The following is an 8383-nucleotide window of genomic DNA, read 5'->3' on the forward strand; positions in this document are numbered from 1 at the left end:
GGAGGTCATACCAAAGTATGACTTTTTTTCATTTTTATTTCTCATATTTTGGACGAAATACAAAACTGTGTTTTTAGGTGCTTTCTAGGCACTTTTTGACGTTTTTAACCTATTTTGGACGTCATACCAAAGTATGACTTTTTTTCATTTTTTTTTCTCATATTTTGGACGAAATACAAAACTGTGTTTTTAGATGCTTTCTAGCCACTTTTTGACGTTTTTAACCTATTTCTCATATTTTGGACGAAATACAAAACTGTGTTTTTAGGTGCTTTCTAGCCACTTTTTGACGTTTTTAACCTATTTTGGAGGTCATACCAAAGTATGACTTTTTTTCATTTTTATTTCTCATATTTTGGACGAAATACAAAACTGTGTTTTTAGGTGCTTTCTAGGCACTTTTTGACGTTTTTAACCTATTTTGGACGTCATACTAAAATATGACTTTTTTTCATTTTTTTTTCTCATATTTTGGACGAAATACAAAACTGTGTTTTTAGGTGCTTTCTAGGCACTTTTTGACGTTTTTAACCTATTTTGGAGGTCATACCAAAGTATGACTTTTTTTCATTTTTATTTCTCATATTTTGGACGAAATACAAAACTGTGTTTTTAGGTGCTTTCTAGCCACTTTTTGACGTTTTTAACCTATTTTGGAGGTCATACCAAAGTATGACTTTTTTTCATTTTTATTTCTCATATTTTGGACGAAATACAAAACTGTGTTTTTAGGTGCTTTCTAGCCACTTTTTGACGTTTTTAACCTGTTTTGGACGTCATACCAAAGTATGACTTTTTTTCATTTTTTTTTCTCATATTTTGGACGAAATACAAAACTGTGTTTTTAGGTGCTTTCTAGCCACTTTTTGACGTTTTTAACCTATTTTGGAGGTCATACCAAAGTATGACTTTTTTTCATTTTTATTTCTCATATTTTGGACGAAATACAAAACTGTGTTTTTAGGTGCTTTCTAGCCACTTTTTGACGTTTTTAACCTATTTTGGACGTCATACCAAAGTATGACTTTTTTTCATTTTTTTTCTCGTATTTTGGACGAAATACAAAACTGTGTTTTTAGGTGCTTTCTAGGCACTTTTTGACGTTTTTAACCTATTTTGGACGTCATACTAATATATGACTTTTTTTCATTTTTTTTTCTCATATTTTGGACGAAATACAAAACTGTGTTTTTAGGTGCTTTCTAGGCACTTTTTGACGTTTTTAACCTATTTTGGAGGTCATACCAAAGTATGACTTTTTTTCATTTTTATTTCTCATATTTTGGACGAAATACAAAACTCTGTTTTTAGGTGCTTTCTAGGCACTTTTTGCCGTTTTTAACCTATTTTGGAGGTCATACCAAAGTATGACTTTTTTTCATTTTTTTTTCTCATATTTTGGACGAAATACAAAACTGTGTTTTTAGGTGCTTTCTAGGCACTTTTTGACGTTTTTAACCTATTTTGGACGTCATACCAAAGTATCACTTTTTTTCATTTTTATTTCTCATATTTTGGACAAAATACAAAACTGTGTTTTTAGGTGCTTTCTAGGCACTTTTTGACGTTTTTAACCTATTTTGGACGTCATACCAAAGTATGACTTTTTTTCATTTTTTTTCTCATATTTTGGACGAAATACAAAACTGTGTTTTTAGATGCTTTCTAGCCACTTTTTGACGTTTTTAACCTATTTCTCATATTTTGGACGAAATACAAAACTGTGTTTTTAGGTGCTTTCTAGCCACTTTTTGACGTTTTTAACCTATTTTGGAGGTCATACCAAAGTATGACTTTTTTTCATTTTTATTTCTCATATTTTGGACGAAATACAAAACTGTGTTTTTAGGTGCTTTCTAGGCACTTTTTGACGTTTTTAACCTATTTTGGACGTCATACTAAAATATGACTTTTTTTTCATTTTTTTTTCTCATATTTTGGACGAAATACAAAACTGTGTTTTTAGGTGCTTTCTAGGCACTTTTTGACGTTTTTAACCTATTTTGGACGTCATACCAAAGTATGACTTTTTTTCATTTTTATTTCTCATATTTTGGACGAAATACAAAACTGTGTTTTTAGGTGCTTTCTAGCCACTTTTTGACGTTTTTAACCTATTTTGGAGGTCATACCAAAGTATGACTTTTTTTCATTTTTATTTCTCATATTTTGGACGAAATACAAAACTGTGTTTTTAGGTGCTTTCTAGCCACTTTTTGACGTTTTTAACCTATTTTGGAGGTCATACCAAAGTATGACTTTTTTTCATTTTTATTTCTCATATTTTGGACGAAATACAAAACTGTGTTTTTAGGTGCTTTCTAGCCACTTTTTGACGTTTTTAACCTGTTTTGGACGTCATACCAAAGTATGACTTTTTTTCATTTTTTTTTCTCATATTTTGGACGAAATACAAAACTGTGTTTTTAGGTGCTTTCTAGCCACTTTTTGACGTTTTTAACCTATTTTGGAGGTCATACCAAAGTATGACTTTTTTTCATTTTTATTTCTCATATTTTGGACGAAATACAAAACTGTGTTTTTAGGTCCTTTCTAGCCACTTTTTGACGTTTTTAACCTATTTTGGACGTCATACCAAAGTATGACTTTTTTTCATTTTTATTTCTCATATTTTGGACGAAATACAAAACTGTGTTTTTAGGTGCTTTCTAGCCACTTTTTGACGTTTTTAACCTATTTTGGACGTCATACCAAAGTATGACTTTTTTTCATTTTTTTTTCTCATATTTTGGACGAAATACAAAACTGTGTTTTTAGGTGCTTTCTACACAACGTGTGTTAGGTACTACACAACGTGTGTCGTCTCAACCAACCCTGAATGAGGCTTTCAACTCAAAATTTCCCTCAACATCCCAATGGGCTAAGAAGATCACAAATGCACTTTTATGCTTTATATGTAAAGACTTGCGCCCGTACAGTGTTGTTGATAACGAAGGCTTCAGGCAACTGCTTAATGAGTGTGAGCCACGCTACACAATCCCCACTCGTCGGTTCGTTACAGAGACTGCAGTTCCCCAGTTGTACGCAGATGTGAAGCAACAAGTCACTGAAGCGATCTTTTCTGCAAACAGAGTTGCCATTACATGTGATGCCTGGACGTCGAGAGCAACCCAGTCATATGTAACTCTCACATGCCACCATATTTCTCCAGACTGGGAAATGGTCTCACACGTCCTGCAGACCAGAGCTATGTTTGAAAGCCACACCGGGTCAAATATTGCAGATTTGCTACGGGACGTGGTTAATGCTTGTTGACAAGGATCCTGTGTTGGTGACAGATAATGCCTCTAATATGACAATCGCGGCACAATTGGCGAAGTTAGTGCACGTGAAATGCTTTGCGCACAGTCTGAATTTGGCCGCTCAACGTGCACTCAAGACGTCCACTGTTTCCCGTCTACTGGGAAGAATTAGCAGCATCGTGGCTTTTTTTAGGAAAAGCACAATTGCAAGCCATGTCCTGAATGAAAAGCAGAAGCTACTTAATCTCCCCGAACACAAGCTCATGACAGATGTAGCTACGAGATGGAACAGCGCCTGTGATATGTTGGAGCGCTTCTTAGAGCAGCAGCCCGCAATTTGCGCAGCATTACTCTCCACTGAGGTGCGGAAGAATGCCAAGGAGTTGTGGACCTTAACTGAAGCGGACCTGGCCTGTGCTGAAGATATGGCTAAAGCCCTGAAGCCGCTAAAAGTTGCAACACTCATTATGTCAGAAGAAAAGACCCCTACGCTGTCTGTTATAGCACCGCTGCATGCCCAGCTGTGCAACAGCGCTCATGTCCAAGCAACAGACTCAGCCGTTACGAGGGACATTAAAAACACCATATCCGGGGATCTTGGGAAGAGATACGTGAGCGACAGATCCTTTCTGTGCATCGCCTCAGCACTAGATCCACGCTTTAAAGCGTTGCCCTTCTTGGAAGAAGACCAAAGACAGGACACGTATACCACAGTGGCAGCAGAGGCACCGCGGATTTCGCAGGTGAGGGTTAATTAACCTTAGTTTACTAAGTGTTTTTTTGCCCGAAAAACAAAACAACCTTTTCACTTGACTTTGGTACAGCAGGTTGTGCAGTATAATGTAATGATATAACTATACAACTGAGACTCATCTTTTGTATTTATGAATGCTATGTGGTCTTGGTTATAAGCTGTATATACAGTCTATGGTTATAAGTACATTTTTATGTTCTGACTTCAGAAGAACCAGAACTATGTACCAGAACAAGAAAAGGCTAAAACTTGTTCTTCCCCACCCTGCAAGAGAAGAAAGGACTCTACCTGTGCTCTAGCAGATTTATTTGGAGAGACATTTTCTCTTCCCAAAAGACAAGACTCACCTATGTCACTACATGATCAGGCACTTGATGAAATCAAGAAATACAAAGAGGCAGAGCCATTGGCTCTTACTGGGGATCCACTCAGTTGGTGGAGGGAGCACCAGGATGCTTTCCCCTTACTATCTAACTTAGCTAGAAATACCCTCTGCATCCCAGGTACAAGTGTTGCCGCAGAGAGGGTGTTCTCCACCGCTGGAGACATAGTTACAGCTCAGAGGAGTGCTCTGAAACCTGAGCATGTGGATCAACTGGTGTTTCTGCACAAAAATCTGAAAACATGTTTAGCCTTAGTTGCCAGTACAAGGCCAATTTTAAGTTTGTTAAAAAAGATTTATTTATTTATTTTATTATAATTTTGTCTTTATAAAAGAACTGATTTGCTGTGGACATTCTTATAGCAAATGGAAGTGCACTTAAAGTCAAGTGAAACCAGAGTATTATGGCTATTTTAAGTTTAAAAGTTAAGGAATATTTTATTTGCATTTATTAATAACTCAGAGTTGAAGGAGAATTATTTTATTTAACATTGAAGATCTTTGTTGGCCAGAATTTTAAGTGTTTTAAGTTGTGCATCCTTAAGGCCTTGCCTTTGTTGTTATATGGAATAATAAAAAACAGCTGTTGTAGTAAATTCTGTGCAGGACATGGTCATTATTCAAAAGCAATGTGTATCGTGATACGTATCGTATCGTGGCCTCCGTATCGTGATACAAGACATGACCTGGCCAGAGGGCACTATGCTCCTCCAATATGTGGATGACCTGTTACTGGCAGCCCCCAACATCACCACCTGCCTCCAAACCATGCACGCGTTACTGCGTCAATTGGCGACCTGTGGATACAAGGTCAACAAAGACAAGGTCCAAGTCTGCAGGCGGAACATCACCTTCTTAGGAAGAATGATCTCGGCCAACAGTGTGATGCTCACCAACTCACAAAGGACCTCCATTCTCAACCATGGACAACCAACAATGGTGCAACAGATGCTGGCCTTTCTAGGCCTCACTGGCTACAGCCGTAACCACGTCCCACGATACGTGGACCTCACACAACCTCTAAGAGACATTGTGGCTGCAGCGGGCAACAGAAACCTCACGACACCCCTGAAATGGACTGTTGCCGCAGAAGAAGCATTTACCGCCACCAAACAGGCGCTTGCCCATGCCGCAAGTTTGGCTTCACCTGATTACGATGCAGACTTTCACTTAGATGTTTCCCGAAACAGGAGCGGTGGTGAATGCGGTCCTGTTTCAGAAAAAGGAGGGAACCAGAAATGTGCTGATGTACCACAGTTCCAGGCTGGACTCCATAGAAAGAGGACAAACTGCATGCGCCAGGTACATGGCCGCGCTAACAAAGGCCGTTACAAAGACCAGCCACATTGATTCAACTCGGACCACGGCATCACTGCGTTCCTGAACTCTAAAGCATTTACTTTTTCACCAGCCCGAAAAATCTAAATCTCCCAGGCGCTCAAACAGCCTCACATCACCTTCGAATCCAAACCCATCAACATGGCTAATGGAATGACATCGGACACACATGCCCCACATAACTGTGAGGCCCTCTCCCAAAAAGAGATCAAACTCAGAGAAGATCTCCAATCCAAACCATTAGAACAACCAGATTTGACACTGTTCACCGACGGCTGCTGCTACAAAGGAGAACACGGAAACGTGGCCGCCTACGCCGTCGTGGAACAGACACAAGAAGGAAAACATTCCACTCGAACCTCAGGCATCATCCCTCAGCCAGCCTCAGCCCAACTAGCAGAAATAGTGGCCCTCACTGAAGCCTTGAAACTGGCAGAAGGAAGAAAAGTGAACATCTACACAGACTCAGCCTATGGACATGGGGCCATACATGTGGATGGACCTCAATGGATCAGACGAGGGTTCCTGACCGCCGCACATACCCCAGTCAAACATGCGGCTGCACTACAAGAACTGATCAAAGCAGTCTTGGGACCAGACCAAGTTGCAGTCATGAAGTGTAAAGGACACAAGAGACTCACCAACAGCATCGCACAAGGAAATGATGCAGTGGATGCCGCGGCCAAACAGGCAGGAGGATATCAGAAACAATTGATGGTAGTATCACAAGACCCCATACCATCACTCACCGAAGATGACATTACCACCATGCAAGAACAAGAAGGACCATACGAACACAGTCAATGGTTGAACCATGGAGCGTCGAAAGATGTAAAAGGCCTATGGAGAGCACACAGCGGACAGTTAGCTGTCCCAGCCAAACTAGCCCAGATACTTCTCAAACAGGCCCATGGACCTACACACATCAGTAAGAAACAGACTCAGAAGAACATGGAAACACTCTGGTGGCATCCACACATGGTGGCCCTGATAAAGAACTTTGTACACGAATGCGATACATGCAATGCACACAACCCTAAAAGACCATGGGCAGTTTCCCTGTTCCGGATGCGCCATTCAAAGAAATATGCATTGATTTCACAGATATGGGCGCTGACCACAGAGTACAGGGATATAGGTACATGTTAGTAATGGTAGACAGATACACCAAATGGCTCGAAGCAATACCCTGTCGACGGGAGGACGCTAAAACAGTGATTAAATGGTTAAGAAATGAACTCATACCCAGGTATGGAGTTCCCCGAGTTATCAGATCAGACAACGGGTCCCACTTCACCAACAAACATCTAGGTACGGTAGAAGCCGCACTAGGGATCACGCATCGATTTGGTTCCGTATATCACCCCCAGTCGCAAGGATTGGTAGAAAGAGCAAACCAGACATTAAAAAGGAAGATAGCCAAAGCATGTCACAACACCTCACTCACATGGGTTGAAGCACTGCCCTTGGCACTCATGTCAATGAGAAGTTCATCCAATGGTGTCACCCATCTGTCCCCACATGAGCTTCTCACAGGACGGCCCATGCCAGGGCCTCCTCGAGACCCTGGGTATGGACCCGGGTTGGATGTATGTCAGGAGAAATTGACTGACTACACTGCTTTAACTAACCTTACCGAAGTCTTGTCTGCACAGGTCCAGGCGGCTGCCAGACGTTCTGACGAGACCCCCACGGAGACTCCTGTTCCAGTAAAACCGGGTGATTGGGTGAGGGTCAAAGTTCACAAGAGAAAGTGGCCCAACCCTAGGTGGACAGGACCTTGGGAGGTAACAGAGTGTACCTCACATGCGATCCGAGTAAAAGGAAAAACAGGAGCAATTTGGCACCACCTCACACATTGTGTACCCACTGACCCACCTTCTCGGTCTTTACGAGAAGTAGCTACTGATTTGGCCGACTCCTCCTCAAAATCTTAAAGGGGACATAGCATGCAAATTCCACTTTGTTAGTGCTTCTACAGGTTAATGTGGGTATCTGGCATGTCTACCAACCCAAAAACTCGGGGAAAAAATCACTCGCGCGTTTTGTTATGGTTCCTCTAAGTCAGAAACGTCATGCTTGAGTGACTCGATTGAGCTTCCTGGGTTTTGTGTCGTAACAAGGCACTGGAAGTCTCCCTACATGGCCTTGGCCCACCCCCCACCTCATCCCCCCCCGTCCCCCCACACTCGTTACGCCGGGTTTACACCAGAGGCAGCGAGGCAGCGAGGCAGCGCAGCGCCGTTCTCAAGCGTGCAGCCGCCTGGCTGTTCACACGGGACGCGCATTTCTCCGCGCTGGTCAGCCCCATAGACTGTATATATAAGGTCAGCCCGCGATTCTGCTTTCTCCGCTTGTTGTTATACCCGTTGAATGTCGGGGTTCGGGGGTAAATGATGGTCTTCATAGCCCCCCCCCCCACCCCTCTCTTTCTCTCTCTGTCTATCTGCTGGTGTGCTTGTAGTGGATGGGCAGAGGGGGACATTTAATTATGTGATTGGGAAAATTAAAACTCCAGGACAACAGAAGGGGAATACAAAGTATGGGATGCATATTTGATAATTTATATCATATAAAATATGTAATTTATATCGTTGGTGGTTATATCGTTGCTGGTTTAAATGATCCTTGTGGTATTTTGACCAA

The sequence above is a fragment of the Hippoglossus hippoglossus genome, chromosome 13 (genome assembly GCF_009819705.1).
Source record: "Hippoglossus hippoglossus isolate fHipHip1 chromosome 13, fHipHip1.pri, whole genome shotgun sequence".
Lineage (NCBI taxonomy): Eukaryota > Metazoa > Chordata > Actinopteri > Pleuronectiformes > Pleuronectidae > Hippoglossus > Hippoglossus hippoglossus.